Source organism: Euprymna scolopes, chromosome 6, assembly GCF_053919585.1.
Source record: "Euprymna scolopes isolate OS-2025 chromosome 6, ASM5391958v1, whole genome shotgun sequence".
In the NCBI taxonomy this organism is placed as follows: Eukaryota; Metazoa; Mollusca; class Cephalopoda; order Sepiida; family Sepiolidae; genus Euprymna; species Euprymna scolopes.
The window spans coordinates 175,646,433-175,665,226 of record NC_136487.1 but is presented as its reverse complement, the minus strand read 5'-3'; the positions used below and the strand labels follow the sequence as shown (position 1 = coordinate 175,665,226).

Genomic DNA, 18,794 nt, shown 5'->3' with positions numbered 1-18,794 from the left:
TAATGAATAGTTTTTTTAAATAATTTTTCATGAGTCATGTTGCTGCCATAATTACTGGAATTATAGAGATCTTCCCAAGATTCCAATTTCTTTTCATGTTGTAAACCTTGGTATTTTGTTATATTTTCCCTCTCAGCGCTGTTTAACTCAACATCATTGAGGGCACTAACTTCTACTAAGGTTGCTGCTTTCTCCTTCTTGTCTCATATCGCCATGTCAGGTTTAACTGTTCCGGTTTCTATTATGAACTATTATATGAATTAGGAGAACAAATTTAAAAATTATTTTTAAAATATTTAAAACAAAAATTGTTTTTTTATTTTCCATTTTCCTTTCAGCGTTTTAAAAGCAAATGAAAATCAGGTGATTTTAGTTTGATGTTAAGCAAGAAAGACCGTGAGAAATTTTCAAAATGGACGCTGAAAAATGAGGTCACAATCTGTTTTGAATTCACAGATTCATTTGTCAAAACAAAAATTCTTTATTTCATGTTTTGATTTATTATATTTTATGATGTTTTATTTTCTATTTGCATCAAATCAAACGAAGTTTTTCCAAATTTGGACGCCAACATTTGTCGGTTTGTCATTTTGTGTCAGAAATATCTTTAGTCGACTGAAATTGCATTCTTTAAATGCCCAGGACATTTCGATGAACATTTATAACTAACCTGAATTGCAAATAATGCAAATTCATTTTATAGTAGACAAATTGATCAGAGCGCTCAATTAACGGATAATTTCTATTTATTTAAAAATATATTTATATGTTAGAATAAAGCATAATAATGGGTATTGGAACAGATTGAGAACTTACTAGCGTATCATAAGACACGAAAACGTTTGATTTGATATATATATATATATATATATATATATATATATATATATATATATATATATATATATATATATATATATATATATATATAGTTTAAAGAAGCTTTGAATAAAAATATGTAAAAATAAAAATATATGAACTCTAACCTATCGCAGACTTAGCACCTACATAATCCAACTTCAAAAATGTTTATAATGACATAACAGAACTCATTTATAGAAGGAAGAAAAAAAAAGCTTTTACTAAAACTGTAAAATAGAAAGACTTAGCATTTGCATAAGCCGATTTCGCAAAAGTCTTCAATTTTGAAACAGAATTTAACTACATGAGGATGAAAAGAGAAAACCTTAGCTAAAATTTTGTAATTAGAAAACGGGGATCATCAGCTGTTTACCATATATATATATATATATATATATATATATATATATATATATATATTGTGTACAGAAAGTTGTTAGTTGAGACAGATCATTGGTACCGTCGGTTTCAAGCCCGATAATAAGGCCCGTTTAAGGTATCCTTATCAAGCTCTCTTCAGCCAATATTCGTAGACGAATATTGGCTGAAGAGAGCTTGATAAGGATACCTTAAACGGGCCTTATTATCGGGCTTGAAACCGACGGTACCAATGATCTGTCTCAACTAACAACTGGCTGAAGAGAGCTTGATAAGGATACCTTAAACGGGCCTTATTATCGGGCTTGAAACCGACGGTACCAATGATCTGTCTCAACTAACAACTTTCTGTACACAAAATATAAGTACGCTCTTAAAATTTGGATTTTCCTATTAATTGAGCACTCTGCTGGAATTCTTTTTCCAAAAAAAACTAATCAAATTATATATATATATATATATATATATATATATATATATATATATATATATATATATATATATATATATATATATATCTGTAGAAATATATTTTCTTATTATATATCAATCCGTATATAAGAAGCTCAATGTGATTACAGAGCAATATATAGAATAAATGACAAAAATGATATTCCAAAATTCATGACGTTGACAATATTATAGTTTATTCCTTTAATCAGTTGATTTATACAATTCTTGACGCTATCTGTTTATATATATAGTTTTCTTCTGTGGAAGAAACTTTTTTTAATCGCTTGACGAGGACTTGTGGTTTTAACCAACCATTTGTCTCTTCATCCTGGGAATAATTCGGCTTTAATCTTCGTTCACGTAGAGATGCAGGTGAAATCCACTCATTAATGAAACAGCTGTAATGGAAAAATCCAGGAAATAAACGAAGGTTATAGAAAAGAAAACGTGAGTCTTTGAATCTTCAACAAAACTTTGCATTATATATATATATATATATATATATATATATATATATATATATATATATATGATTTTCAGAATGTGAGAGATTGTATAATAAATTCCACAGCCAAACAACGCCGCAGCTCACAAGAGCCATGACAGTCAACGAACCGGAAGTCCAAGACTCGAGTTTCGCCCTCATTTGGGCTCATCAGTTAGACACATCCAAACTCAGGATTCGAAACCCGAGCCTCTTGCATGCAAGGCAAGCACTCTACCAACTGAGAAAACGCCCCGCACACAAGAATTTCTATTAACCAACACAGATCAAGTAAACCGCGTCGAAATCCGACTGTGAAATGAACCCACTTCGTCTCGACAAGGGACGCGGCCGTCCAACCAGTCAATAACCCTTGCCGATGTCTCACAAGTAGGATTTTAACTCGAAGGGATATGTTTTTTATTCTTTATGTAAATACAGTCATATCTTGCTACGATGTGCAGACCGTTTCAATCATATTTGATTTCAACAGGCAAGAAAAATTAAAATACAAAAATTAAAAAGGTTCCAGACCTTTCCAAATTTTGAGGAGAGAAATAATGACATGACTGGCAATAAGCAAAAATTTAAGTTTTTATGGGTTGAAATTAATTACAAAAATCAAGTCTTTGTTAAAAGATGGAGGAAGGGTTAAAAGGGTAGTTTTAAGGAAAAGTTAGAGAAAGTGGTAAGAAGGAGGGTGTAATATAATAATATAGAGAGGGTGTAGGAACAGTAGAGGGAGGAATTGATGAGGAGTGAAAACAGTATATATATATACTAGCTGTACCCGGCCACGTGTTGCTGTGGCTCAGTTTGTTAAAATGGAACACATCCCTCAAGAAAAATTACATTTTGTATTGTTTGTTTACTTTTATTATTTTTTGCAATTTTTTTTTTTATCAATAAATGTTTTGTTTTTTTCCCCAAAAAAAGATTAATTTTTTACCATAAATTGTTAGGTGAAAGTTTTTTGGTTTTTTTTTCAGGAAAACTTGCACTTTTTTAAAAAGAAATTTGGCAGTAAACGTTTCTTTTTAAAACGGAATTTTTATTATAAAAAGAACAGATGAATGCTTTATGTGAACACTGTAAATAGTTAAGTGAAAATAGAGAAAAGTTTGATTGAATTATTTTTTTTGTCAAAAGATGTTAAGAAAATAAACAGAAAAAATACTTCCATCATTAATTAATTATGCAAAAAAGTAAATAAAATGTTGATTTAGTGTTTCAACATTTGAACAACGCTCGGTTGAATCCGGTGATTGCTGATCGAACCCTAACCATAATTGGAATCCGGGGGGGGGTCAAATTCTGCATGAGTACCATTCTTTTCAATTTCGTCTTTTGTTCAATTTTTGGAGTGGGCTATCAACGATTGCAAACTAACAAATTTAACCAAAATACAAATTCAGCAATTAAATAATTTTAAAAAGTGCTCAGCTTCTAATACAAATCCTAGTAAATCAATCCCCCTTATTGGAAACACTCAAGGGAAGGACGAAACCAAATTATTGCCAGTATGTTTGAGAGAGGTTCTATTTTTTCTCTTTTTTTCAGTATTTTAAGCAGATTTGACATTCAGCTAACAGATTTTTATGGGTCGCTCGGTTTTTAATATAATGTAAGTTACGATAAAGCTTGCTGAGTAGACGCTGTTTTACAGTTGTTGTAAAAATGGAACGGAAACTTAAATTTTGCTTCGTTTAAATTTTTTTTTAATTGTGCCCCTCACAAACGAATATAATCAAAAGAATAACATTCAATAATTGTACTTTATATATATAAAACACAAAATATTTAAAAAAAAAAAAAAAAAAAAAGTTATTAACGAAAGGGAAATAATTCCATTTTTAAACGAAAAAAGTCAGTTTGATATATCTTTTTGTTATTTTTTTACATAAGTCCAACTTACTGTTCACATTAGAAATGTCGACATTTATAGATTGTCGGGTACGTTTACAACGAATAAACACTCCAATCTACACATGTTAAGAACGGTTCTCGGAATAGACACCCCCAGCCTCCTCATATTTAGAACGGTTTTCGGAATAGACACCCCTAACCTTGTCAGCATACCCGAAAACCTATAAAAGTTGACATGTCGAATGTGAACGAGTTGAACGTAATGTAAAAATTTACCGAATTTAAAAGGGAACGAAATTTCAATTTCCGTTCTATTTTTACAACAACGGTAAAGCAGAGAATTCTATGCAAATTTTACCTGTGTAAAGAGGTAGTTCGAGAAATTCATTTTTCTTCGAGTTATATCGAATTCATTAATACGGACTTTAGGGTCTTTTTTCGTAATGTTCCTGTAAAAAAAAAATGTTATTTTTACAAATTACGATGCTTTATTTATATAAAAAAAGCTAAATTTTACCTAACTTAGTGTATTAATGTTATTTTTTAAAGTAAAAATAATCTTTAGGTTTGGATATAAATTCCTAAACTCATTTCACACTAAATAATTTAGGTGACTGAAATAGGAATCTAATTGAATCTTTAATTTCCTGAATAGTAAAAAGATGATCCACAATGGTCGATTTGCTGCTAATATCCATCTTTTAGGTACGGGCAAAAATAGACAAAAAAAATAGGGGGACCTAGTTTTGAAAGCCGATTTATCATAATTTTTTTGTAGGTTTCCGACAAATGCTTAATTCAATGATAATATCGGTAGTTCGAGAAATCCATTTTTCATCAAGTTATATCGAATTCATTAATACGGACTTTAGGGTGTTTTTTCGTAATGTTCCTGTAAAAATTATTGTTTTTTTTATTGTTACAAATTACGATGCTTTATTTATATAAAATCAGCTAAAATAAATTCTTGCGCTTTTTATTTATTACTGAAAACCATAACTTTAGTAAAGGTATTTTTTGTTTAAACAAAACACTAAGATTTAAATAAAAATAATTTTGCGATCATTATTTGATAAATGCTGAAAATTTTATTAAAATTGGTTAATTTCCTGATTTTTGGTGAATTCTTAAGTAAAGGGAGGGGTCAAAATGTTTATACACTTTGAGCGTTGGCATTCATTTCATGTGGTTAATTTCAATTAAATTTCTATCACATGGTTACATTATAAATAATCACGTGATTAAATCCATTTAAAATTTACCGATTAGAATCTGATATTTTTAAAAGTTATTTCATACAACATGATAAGAATTTGTTTACATTAAGCGAGACTACGGCCTGTCGCGATGAGACCAAAAATTCCTTTAAGTGATGTCACGTGATGGCAGGCAGTAATAAATATGTCCTCAAATAAAAAAAATGTCCTATCGGTACAAAGAAAACCACCTATTTATTGAAGAAAAATTTAATATAATGTTATAATTAAAAAGAGATATATAAAAACACGCATGGGTACAGTAAACATATTATACCAAAATGTCGAAGCAATCGTACCAGTGGTTATTTAGACTACTAATAACGAACGAACCAAGAATTACATTATATATATATATATATATATATATATATATATATATATATATATATAGATAGATAGATAGATAGATAGATAGATAGTGGAATTTGGCAAATCAATCCGTAGATCATGAACGAATCCCAAAAACGTTAGAATTGTAAAGATGAGTTCATGACACAATGAACCAATTCTGTGACCAACTTGGCCTTGAATTTAGAATTCAATCTATAAATTCCTTTGTAGCAACTGATGTCGTTTGGAATGCACATTTATAGACATGAATAGGTTTGAGAAAATACTTAAAAATCATAGTTCCTGTTTGTAAACAGTATTTTGAAAGACGCTGGTGGTTGAGTAGCACATTCCAATCGGTTCTTCTCCCCTCCCCTACCAACTTTTCCACGCTACATTGGGCACATTCTTGTGACGTGAATTCAATGGTGACATTGTTGTAAGCTTCATAATATGGCAGATGATAAGATACACCTGACCACGTGGGAAAACTCGTCCATACTTTCCTAATGACCGCGTTTCTTATTTACTTGCGAAATTTTCTTATTATTTTGTTCTAGTTGCAAGACATTCAAGCACTATTTCATATATTATAACCGAGAGATCTTTTAAAGATTCTAACTATCCCTTTAAGTGCAATTGTTTGCATCTCTATTGCACTTGGTTTACTGGGTATAATTGCCGGCAGTTTTCGAATTTCTTTTCATGATTCCGGTTGCTCCTATAATTACTGGAATGATGAAGACTTTCTTAAGATTCCCATTTCTTTTCATGTCGTACATCTTAGCATTTCCTCATCTTTTCCCTTTCAGCTCTGTTCAACCCAGCATCATTGAGGACGCTGACTTCTACTAAGGTTGCTTCTTTCTCATTCTCGTCCCACATCACTATGTCAGGTTTGATAACTCCATTCTTTAGGTACATAGCTATATGAATTGCATATTCATAGTGGATGGTGTATGACTTATTTCCAACTGTTATTTCTGGTAAACATGTTCCCAGAACTTACTGCTGCATTCGATGTTAATGCATATGATTATGTGTGTGTTTTTTAAGAAATTCAGGAAAAAAAACATAAAATGGAAAAACAGATTAAAAATTAAAGTGTTGCATAATTATTTATTTCTTTAAATATTTAATCAATTAAAAACCTTAGAATATTTGACTCTTCGTTTATTGTAGGCAGGAAGAACAACCGAGGGCGGGGGCAGGTCCAAACTTTTGTAACAAAAATTTTTTAAATTTGAATTCTAAATGGCGTAATGAAAAATATAAAGGTATATGCAGCTTCTCTTCCAATTTTCGGATTTTAATAATGTCAAATCACACTTCATTTCCTTTGACGGATTGATTATTGCTATTTCTTTTGATGAGTTAAGGGCATAATAGATTCACTGATTGATATAATAATTAAGTGATTGATTTTGCGATACGAAACAGATACTGTCAAGCGTTGTATAAGTCCACTGAATTAAAGGAATAAATTATAATATGGTCAACATCAAGAATTTTGGAATATAGTTTTTTTGCTTTGTAATTACATTGAGCTTCTTAAATAAGGAATGATATATATTATAAGAAAGTATATTTCTACAGAAATATATATATATATATATATATATATATATATATATATATAGTAAGTTATAAAAGTTATGCATAAGCCTGAAGAATCCTAGAGTGGATGAAACGTGGAATATTCAGTGTAGCTTAATCGCCATATACATTTTATAACTTACTAACTAGCTCTACCTACGTATTGAGCACTGTTGAAATAAATACTTAAAGTTTACGCATACGTTTATATTTTCGTATATTCATTTATGTGAGTAATGAGAATATGTGTGTGTGTGTGTGTGTGTGGCGGTGTCTGTGTATGTGTGTGTTGTATGTGTGTTGCATGTATGTGTGGGTGGAGGTAGATTAAAAGGCACCGGTCAGCACTTAGTTGACCATAGCTAAGGTTCTTAACTTACAGACTCTAAGACAAGAAAACTAAATTTTCAAGTACCTTATGCCATAAAACCAAAAGTTAGGTTGGATGGGGGAAAGGGAAATGAAAAAGATGTTTATTATCTTCAAAGACCTCACTCATCCTTTTACCGTTTTTTATGACTCTTACCCAGGTTGCATTCTAACTTGATAAACGAAATAGAAAAATGTATTTGGTGGAAATATCACTTTCGACGGTAATTCTTGGCCTGATGACGTAATCCCCCAACGTGGGTGATTACAGAAACATGTATGCACATATGTAGCCATTAATGTTTGTATAAATAAAATTAATATACCTGCTCTGTTCACTCATTGAGCACTATTTTGGTAGACACATGTTGTTTCATAGGATGTACTTCTAGGAAACTAAACTCTACTGGCTATATATATATATATATATATATATATATATATATATATATATATACTAACAGTTTAGCCCGGCTTTTCTCGGGCCCTATGTACCGTTCATAACTTCCTGTGTATATGTATATATATATATATATATATATATATTAAATTTAAATCATGTCCAGGTAACCTACATCTAAAATTTCAAGTGTTTAGACCCAGAATTGGCGGAGGAGTTTGGTAGAATCTGCAAAGGATAACTCTTTCAACTTTGACCTCTTGGCAGCCAAACTTTCGCCCAAAACCTGATTAAAAAGCTTGCTGCATGTCTGAATACCCTCTATGTAAAATTTAAAATGTTTAGACCAAAAATTGGCTGAATAGTTTGCTAGCGACTGCAAAGATCAAACCTTTTCAACTTTTACCCCTTGGCAACCAAATTTTCGACCAAAAACCGATTCAAAAGCTTGCCCTATGCCTGAATACACTTTATGTAAAATTTCAAATGTTTAGACCAAAAATTGCTTGAGTAATTTGTTAGAGATCGCAGAGGTTGAATTTTTTTTTTTAAACTTTGACACAAATTTTGGCCCTTAACATTTATTGTTTTAGGCTAAATTCAAATTAAAACAATGTCCAAGTAACCTACATCTAAAATTTCAAGTGTTTTAAGTGGGGTGGAGGAGTTTGGTAGAGTTTTGAAGGGTCAAATCCTTGAACTTTGACCCCTTGACAGACAAATTTCTGGCCGAAAACCGACTAAAAAGATTTTCTCAAATCTCAATACCTCTTATGTCAAATCTCGAGTCTGCAGACTGAAAATTGACAGAGTAGTTTGGTAGGGAAATGTACACACAGACACACCCATACACACACACATACACACACACACATACACACACACACACACACACACACACACACACACACACACACAATTTCACTTTTATAGACGTATAATAGATAGATATATATGTTTTTTAACTCTTTTTCATCCTAAACAAGGCATATAGTCACTTAGACATAAGGGTTACTATTTGGGATCATATCTAACATGGGATTGTGGAGAGTTGAGCAACAATATGTTTATTCACATTACATTTAAACCTCTGCAGATTAGTACAGTCAGGGAAGCAGGAAACGGGGAGGTAATTCCAAAGTCGAGCAATTCGAGAATAAACTATTAGAATAGAAGACTTTCTGGCATCTAAGGATCTCAACAGTGGGGAGGTGGGATGTTGCTGCTTAAGTTAGTTGGTAGTATGCACAAGTGATATGAGTTCATCAGAACACATTCCATTAAAATACTTTCGTGATGTGATATTGCAGTGTAACAGCAGCGACAGTTTGCAGCTTGAGATTTGAATATCTTTGCATTGTAAGCTCCTTGCTGATTGGTGCTAGCAGTTAACTTCTTTTTGGGCTTGTCCAATCAGAGGTCATTTCTCGGGTGAGCTGAGCATGTGACAGAGTTTATAAAAAGGTTAAATGCACTGCAATTCACTCTTTCCCGTTCTGGCACTCGCTGCTGACAACCCTGCACAGGGCTTGAACGAATCCCCAAACTTCTCTCTTGGTGTGCAACGGAACCTGTCTAGGCCCTTGGCCCGGGGTCAACTAAGACAAGGAGACAAAGGAGACCACCAAACCCTAACTCCAACACACATACATGAACTCGTTTCTCTTCCAACAGGACTGTCTAACAATTTTGTCCCCGTCCAATAAATATGGACTCATGTTTTCACGACTAACCTTTTTCTCATTTTACTTAACTCAAATAAAACTTAATATTTTTTATTTTTTGAATCCTTTGAAATCAGGCTTCATAATTTGAGTATTTATTTTATTGCAGACTGTAAATCACTTGAAGAAGGCCATGGGATAAGTTAGCCGAAACTTGGTGAAATAATAACAACTATAAAGATGAGGATAACAGTCCTCAATAAAATAAATACTCAAATAAAGTTGTTTTTAAATGTTAAAATGGACGTTCATTTTCACTTTTTCTACAATGGCGATGGGACAGTGGTTGAAGTTTAGCTGACACTGCTGGATAAGGCAACCAGAAAAGTAGGAAACATACAGGAAAGTCCAAACTCTAGCAATCCGAGGAAAGAAACTATTAAAGAAGGCTTTCTAAAATCTAGGGCCTCAGCAGTGAAGGGGCGTGATTTTGCTCTCTGTCAGGTTAAGCGGGAGTATGTATATCAAGGAGGTACAAGTGCTTTCAGTTCGTCAAAGCACATTTCATTAAAGTACTTGTAAAACAGGCACAGCAATGCAACATTGTGGTGATGGGACAGAGGTTGGAGCTTCGTTGATAGTGTGGATCCTATTTGGTTTGAGATTCTTTTTTTGGATCCTATCTAAGAGAGAGAGGCTAATCGTAGATGCACCTGCTCAGATATTGCAACAATACTCCATGCATGGGTGGCTTTGATTGTGTAAATTGCTGAAACGTTTTGATAATCAAGAAATTATCCGAGTTTAAACACTGATGATAAGATTATACAGGGTGGAACGATAAAAGAAAAGAAAACCAGTTTTCAAACGGAAATGGAACTATGTCGTCTTTTCTAGGGCGACAATTTTATCGTTTATCGTAATTAAGCATCATAGTTGTTGATCACATCAGTCACAATTATGATCACTTCGTGGCAGGAGAGAGAGAGCGAGAGCAAGAGAGAGGGAGAGAGAGAGAGAGAGAGAGAGAATTAATTATGGTAAATGCATAACCCACTATATGACAGTTTTTGTTAGATCATATTTATCACATATTTTGTCTTTGTTACTCCTTTAGGACTTAAAGAGAGGTTTACCACCACCACGACCACCACGACTACCACCGAGAGAGTAGGGCAGTGAACATGACAGCGTAACGTCACTTCCTGATGAACTTGTAGGTATAGAAAGTTTCCGGTATTCAACCACGTGGTCACGCAAACAAGCATTTTCCTCACTAACGTAATGTACTTGCAATAACCCTTATCCCTGAGTGGCTTCCGGGCCTTGATAAGTGGTGATCTCTGTGTAAAAAAAAAAAAAAAAAAAAAAAGCATAAAAAATACGGCTGTGTTACCGATTGTCCATGTATGTTCTAAAGAGAAAGAACAATTTTCCATTTGGATAATAATTATTATAATTACATATTTTAATCTAACAAAATATAGTAAGTGAACTCGTTTTTGAACTTTTATTTCTATCAGAGAAAGTCGGATATTTCATTTTATTTTTTTATTTTTTACTGCAAAACAAACAATTTTATATAATATTTTTCAGTCTGTTCTTTTAATAATAAATAAAACTTTTCACTGAGTATTTCCAAGTATTTTAAAGTTAGCATTTTTCACGGCAGTTTTTTTTTTTTTCTTTTACGATCGGTGAATTTTCAATATTTTAGCACCGGGCATAATTTATTTCTTTGAAATATATCTAAAACTTCAAGTTTTTGTTTTTTTATAACATTTTAACTGTAAATAATTTACATGACGGGTTTGTTTTACTATACACATAGATTCGAAAAAGTTGTCAAAAAACAAATATATAACAAATAAATGTTATCAAAGGCAAGATAAGTTACTTTTCTACCAAACTGGATATATTTTAGTGTTTTTATTTAATGTAAAGTGTTTATCCGGCTCGAAAAACATACAGTGTTTACCGATATATTTGAAAAATGCAAAGTGGCGGCATGCTTGCTGTTGCACACGGTATGTTTGGGAAAACGAGTTGAAACAAAAAAATTTATACAAAATACTGTACGAAACTCGCTCAATATGTTACCGTAACATAGGTGGACATATATTCGGTGGGTTTCTAGCAGTATTTTGTATAATCTGTTTGTTTGAACTCATTTTCCCAAACTTACCGAGTTCAATAGCAAGCAAGGCAACATTTTTCTTTTTAAAATATATCAATAAACATTGTATGATTTTCGAAGCGATTACACGTTTTAAAGTGAGTAAAACCACTGAAACCTTTCCAGATAGGTAGAAGAGTAACCTATCTTGCCTTTGATAACATTTATTTGGTATATATTTGATTTTTGACCACTTTTTCGAATCTATGTGTACAGTATTACAGACCCAAAATTTAATTTAACTTGGAAATACTATTTAAAATACACGTGTGTACACTGCACAAGCACGCTTAATATTATCATAATAATAATAGTAATAATAATAATAATAAAAAAACTGGTGTAGATGACATTGACTGACGCCACACCAACTAGTTGTGAAGGGTCAGGGAGAATGGAAAGACCGAGGTGGGAAAGTACTAACTAAATCTGCACTGGAAGTATGCAGTTCAAATATGGTACCTTGGGGAGGCATTTTGTCACCCAAACCCCAGGAAACACCAGTAATCGACGCAAACGAGAAATTAGTGATTATGGCTGTTGCGATAACACGCAATCATCTGCACAAGTGGTCAAAAGGTAGAGAACACAGGAAATATGTTTGTCGCTTGGTTTGTCGCTTCAAAAACCGTAAATGACCAAGATCTCGCTGATTCTCTCTCATCTGATCTTGAGAACATAGTGCAATGGGGAAAGTGGTGGCTGGTTAATTTTAAGGCATCTAAAATCAAACTTCTATCTTTCCACCATCAACGCTCTGATCCTATCTGGCATCAGTTGAAATGAATGACTCTTGTTTTAAGGAGGCTCTATGTTTTCAAAAGCTTCTGGTCTGAGTTTTATTCCTGATCTGAACTGGAACACGTACACCAAATCCATTTTCAAGGTTGCTAGAAAAATTGTGGCATCATTCTACCACTCCAGTAAATATCTCACTGCTGATGCAATTTTCTACCTGTATAAAAGCCAAGTACGTCCAAGGATGAAGTGTTGTTGCTACATCTGGGCAGTAGCTTCTAAAAGTAGCCTATCCTGCCTTGACAGAGTTCAAAATTGACTTTGTACCCTAGTTGAGGATGCCTTTTTTCTCTTCCCTGCAACATCTTTAACATAGAAGAGACTTTGCGAGCTTGTCTCTGCTCTATCATTATTTTCATGGCAAGTGCTCGTCTGAGCTCCACTAAACTTTCACAAAAAAAACTCGTCTAGTTGTAACCACTACCAATAATTTCCCCCATCCTTTATCTGTGCCTAAATCTAAGCATGGATTCTATGAACAAAGCTTCTTTCTTAGAACTGTCCGTCTTTGGAACTCTGTTCCGTTTGCCTGCTTTCCAGCTGACTCCAATATGATCGTCTTCAAGTCCAATCTAAACAAGTTCTTGATGAGCCATTCCCTTAAGTAATCTAATTTACCAAATTTCAACTACTAATGATTACTACGATATTGTCCCATTGACTACTGTACAGTACACTCATTAACCCTTATCCTCGAGTGGCATCCGGGCCTTGATAAGTAGTGACTGTAAAAAAAAAAATTACGTAATTTTTGGAATATGACGAGTAAAGATTTTTCTGTAATTTAGTTTTTAAAAATAGATTTCGTTCTAAATAAGCACCATATTTTTAAATAGTAATTGAAGAGTCAGCATTTAATCTACTCCCTTCACCCCCCCCCCGATTCTTAAATCCTAAAAGGTCAAAAGGTCACCGCAGCCAATTTGATATTTCTGATTAATCTGCCCTCAAAAACATTTTGTTTGCGTTTGTTGAAAAAAAAATGTGCGCAGATTAAGCATCGTTTGTTCAAAGGGGAAAAAATTTTAGTGGGATTTGTTTGCGCTTGGAATGTTGGGACTTTTTTGCTGTTCACATCATTTCAAATATCTCTTCGTTCTTTTCCCTTTTTTTATTTTTTTATTTCAGTCATTTAAATACTTGTTTCCTAATTTTTTAATCTCCAATTAAATGTACACCCTCACCCACTGCTCAGTTTGCACTGAAATGTTGCATTGAATTCATTTTTTTTTTTTTTTTTTTTTTTTTTTTGATGTCTTAGCATCTCATTAAAAGGCGCTGTCGGTCAGTTACACCCCAGTTTTTAAAATGTGAAAAGAAAAAAGATCTAAGGTAGATTTGTTATACGCACTCGATGCTGCCCAGGATGTCGTGATGCAAATTTTAGATTTTAATTTTTATTGATTTGCACATTTTAAAACTTATACAATAAATAAATAAATAAATAAATTTAAAACTTATACAATAAATAAATAAATAAATAAATAAATAATTTAAAACTTATACAAAAAATAAATAAAAATAAATAAATAAATTCGATTATTTGAATTATTGAAACTACTATTTATCTTTCTATAAAGAAGGTGGCGGTACTCAAGTGATTAACGACGCGGACTGACGATTTGAGTATGCCGAGTTCGAATTCCGTTCGTTCCCCCAAAAAATCACTTTCACTTAGGATGTTGGCAACCTTTAGCGACGGCCAATAGAATGAGAAATTGCTGTTACTTTTAACAAATTTTAATCTATTAAACTCTATTATTTTTTAGCAACTTTTTTTCTCAAAAAGATTGTGCTGTCACTCACTCTCACACACACAAACACACACGCGCACACGCGCGCGCGCTCGTGCGCAAATAAACAAACGTTTATTAATTTTAATTTCCCCGCGCATTTACACAAAAATAAGTTCTTCCAGCAACGACATAATTTCAAATACGCCTACACGCTTTTCTCACAACAACAAAATTAAAATGAACATATTTCTGGCGGACGTAGTTGAAGACAGTACCACGTGACACAAGTGGCCAATGAGAAAATTTAGAAGATTGTCTTTTTTAACGCTTTTCCAAAGACCAAATACCAGCAGCAGCAACCTTGTGTTGGAGTCGGTTTAAAAAGTGTTTAAACGCAACAAAACATTCTTCTTCCCTCTTTTCCCCTTCTTTCTCCCTATCTTCTCGCTCCGACGTAACACGAGAACATGCCTCTCGTTTTCACCTCATCGTCGTTTTCAAATCTGAGGAAACCATAATTACACACGCCACGACGCGGGCACCCAAAACTCACACTTATGCACACACGCGCCCATTCCGCACATTTTCTATAAGAATTAATTACAACGGACTACTTTTCTCATGGGACTTTTGAATAAGGCGAAGTTCGCCAGTTAAAACATAAACCTTGAAATAAGGACATTATTTTCACACAAGACTTTACTTTCACCTTTTAATCTTATTATTTTAACGAAGGACTTTCATCTAACATTACCTTTTTATCTTAATAACTCCTCAAGGGATTTTTTCCACCTACTTTGAACATTCGAATCATAATGATTTCTCAAGAACTTTTACCGATCGGACTTTGCTTGTTCATCTTGTTATTTTTGTTGAAAAATAAATGCGATGCATTTTAAACAAGAAGGGGGTGTCAGTTTGTTGTAATCCTTTTTTTTTTATATTATTATTTTGTTTGAGGCAGAGAGATTTAATTTCACTTAAACTTCTTTTCCCCTACAAGATAAAATTCCGAATTTTATATTAAAAGCAAAATGACATAATCCTTTTTCTATAATTTTTTATACAAGTTGAAATTTTAAATAACAAACATACTTAACCCAAATTTTGTAATTTTCATCGAAAACGAAAATAAAATTAAAATATTTTTTAAGGGTTTAATCAATTAAACTAATTTTCTTATGTCTAAATAATATTTAGGATGATTTGGCATAAAAATATGCAAACATATTAGAATATAAGTTCCTGAATTTCAAATAATTCCATTTTCATTACGAGCAGAAAATTTCATAAACATATGGATGACAGCGCCATGGCGGATTGTAAGATATTTCAAAATATGGAAGAGTAGACGTGTCTAAATATTTAAGCATTTCCATGAATTTTCAAAAATGATGTAACCAAACAGGCAAATACCATTAAAAAAATAATTGAATTAAATTATAATTCCAAACGCAATGTATGGTAAAATACTTTTAATATTATGTTATTTTTAGCTTTATATATTTTTGTAGCACCTGTCAGACACTTTATGACAACTTACGTAAACGACAAATTGCAAAAACAATTATTGTAATTTTTAAACTGCCACAGTAGTATACGTTTTTTTTTTTTTGTATCTATTCTTCAAAGCAATCTCTATTTAATGCGGCCCTGTCGGTGGGGCATTAGAATACGCCGACTGCCCCCCTGCAGGGGTAAAAGTCCCTCAATGGGGGTCCTGGCCTGGATATGACCTTAAACTATATCCAGTGGTGAGGCCCCAGCTTGTGGGCTTTGGGGAGTGTGGAGCCACCCTTTAATTACCATTGCTCCCAGGTCCACTCTGACCCAGAGTGGTAGTACCTGTTAGGGTCCCAACTATGGGTTAAATAGAAACCGTCTTGAAAACAACAAATATACTCTATTAAAAAAATTTTTCTTCAAAATCTTTGGATTCGGCATTAAATAACCCGAAAAGGGTTGATATGCCGTAAAACAACCAACCAACCAACCAATCTATTTAATGCTATTCTGGTAAAATTTGGGTTTCTACAAGGAAATTTTAAATTTATTTTTAAAGATTTAAAAGTGGTGTTTTTGTAGGGGACTAGGATATATAAATACCCCAATCCCGTTACAAAATAATAATGAAACGAATGGGAATTGAAGGAAACAAAGACACAATTAATGGATAAGATAAATGTCGTTTATTTGCTGTTGAAAGAAATGAACATTTTAGTTATAACATGTCCGCGCGTGGGAAGAGAAATAAATGTTGTATGAAAATTGAGAATGGTAGTCCAGCGTGTAGACAAAGGAGAGGATATCAGAGTTGTCATCAGTTAGTAGTCAGCGACGCGAAGGTGTTCTTAGTGGCCAGTAGTAGGTGGAAAGAGGAAGGGTGAGAATGTATACATACAGTCATTAGCTCGTGCCCCATACATAGTAGGAAGTGGGCATGAGGTGCGCGCGCCGAAACGACGCGCAGCTTGTTCGCCCAACCTCTCTAGTTGAGAGTTGGTTCCAAAGAGAAAGAAACAGCTTATCACCTTGTTTTTATACTCGTTTCCAGAGTGTATTTTGCGCATGTGTATTTCCTTAGAAAGCGGAAGTGACGTCGTCCATGTGCGTGATCGTGTTCGCGTGTGTGAGTATATGTGTGTACGTAAGTGTGTGTGTGTATATATACGTGAATGTGAGTGTATGTACGCGAACGTGAATAAGTGTACATGTGTGGACGTGGGCGCGTATGTTTGTGTGCGCGTATGTATATGACAGCTTGAAATATGAATGTGTTTTGTGTGAGACTTGAAAAAGGCTCGTACAAATACTCCCCTTCCTAGGAAAAAAAAATATACATGCAATGTATATATATATTTATGTATAAATATATATATTTTTTTTTTGTGAGTAATGTTTTCGGCAGTTGATTTTTTGTCCTGTTTTTTTTTTTTTTTTGTTTGTTTTTTTTGTTTTTTTTTTTTTGCTGTTGGTGTGGTTGTTTGAAAAACAACGTCAAAAAGAACAGAATGTCAAAAACGGAGTGTGTTCGTAAAAAAAAAGTATTTACTTACGCGTGGAAAATGCGTTTACTTTTTTTTTTTTTTTGGCTGACATTTGTTGGTTTGGTTTCTGTTGTGTGTTGACATGTGCAAAGAGTTGCTTGGACAAAGAAGTGAATTGTTCCGCTTGGAAGGAAAATTTTTGTTTCGTGTTGACGGTGTCGTATGTGTGTCCAGTTGACGGTAGCTTCGCATGGTTCTGCGGTAATGTGTGCATCGTTTGGACGGGCGCTAGTCGCGCGTTTGTTCTTGTTGAACGGGGTCTGGTTACTGTTGTCTTCGCAAGTGCGTTTGCGGTAATGTGTGTACATTGTCTGTACGGGCGTTTGTGTAGTCGTTCGTGGTTGCCGGTTGTCAACGAAACTTCCAAGTTTTGAGTTTATCCGCGTGCGTCGTGCATCTCAACTCGTATTGTTGATTCAACTTCTTCCTATGTGTTGATAGGGATGTCCTGTTTCTTTGTTGCTGCGTCTGCTGTGCGGGAGGGAATTGCATAGGCCTATGTGATTTTGCTCCTCGCGTTTGTTGCAGGGTAATGTCAGGAAACCGTGAAAATGTTTGTCAAGCTCGAATTTGTTTTGAAATTCGATATGAAAGTCGACAGCTCCGTGTTCGGGTTTTTTTTTTTTTTTTTTTTTTGCAGAGTCTGACGAGGGTTCGTCATTGTAGTTGGTAGTAGCTATTCCTGTGGGTAGTGGTTTGGTTCGCTTGGTTTTCTTTGTTGAGAAGTTCGCTTTTTTCTTTATCAAATAAAACGCGCGTCTCCCTCAAAACAATTAATCTCAAAACGGTAGGGTCGCCATGCTTGTTCGTTCCCAGTCAGTCGGGCGCCAGTTTGTTGTGGACTTGTGGCATAGGAGGAAATGCGTGCTCCTCTCGCGTTCCGAGGGAAAATGAATTGTCTCGAGGAAGAAACGAACGACGTGTTAAATTGAATTAAACGAACAGGAATGTCTTTGGTGAAAGAAACAAGTAAAAGAAAGGGTACCACACGTGGTTAGTTTTGCGTGCGTCTTTCGCTGTAAGCTGGTGAGAAAGAAAGTTTATAGCTTGGCGTGCGTTTCTCGTTAAGTGGTGAAGAGGAAAAGTTTATACCTTGGCGTGCGTCTCTCGTTAAGTGGTGAAGAGGGAAAGTTTATCTTTGTAGAGAAAGAGTCTAAGAGTCTGTGTGTGTATGAGTGCTTCATTCAACCTCATCCATTTCATTTAAATCACGTCGGGGTCACCAAATTTGTAGGGGACTAGGATATATAAATACCCCAATCCCGTTACAAAATAATAATGAAACGAATGGGAATTGAAGGAAACAAAGACACAATTAATGGATAAGATAAATGTCGTTTATTTGCTGTTGAAAGAAATGAACATTTTAGTTATAAC

The 18,794-nt window shown here is 33.8% G+C and overlaps 2 long non-coding RNA genes across 2 annotated transcripts in view; one reads left to right on the top strand and one right to left on the bottom strand.

Moving 5' to 3' along the window:
- The window catches only part of LOC145278114 (uncharacterized), a 50,188-nt gene extending 39,260 nt beyond the window's left edge, over positions 1–10,928 (top strand). The window contains exon 2 of the long non-coding RNA XR_013868342.1: positions 10,778–10,928. This is a non-coding gene — a long non-coding RNA (uncharacterized LOC145278114). The remainder of the gene's footprint in view (positions 1–10,777) is intronic.
- A 5,608-nt stretch (positions 10,929–16,536) lies between these two features.
- On the bottom strand, positions 16,537–18,572 carry LOC145278109 (uncharacterized). Its single transcript, XR_013868341.1, has 2 exons — positions 18,510–18,572; positions 16,537–18,463 (listed from the first exon to the last, which is right to left on the bottom strand). It is a non-coding gene; the product is annotated as an uncharacterized LOC145278109 (long non-coding RNA).
- Between the last annotated feature and the right edge of the window lie 222 nt (positions 18,573–18,794).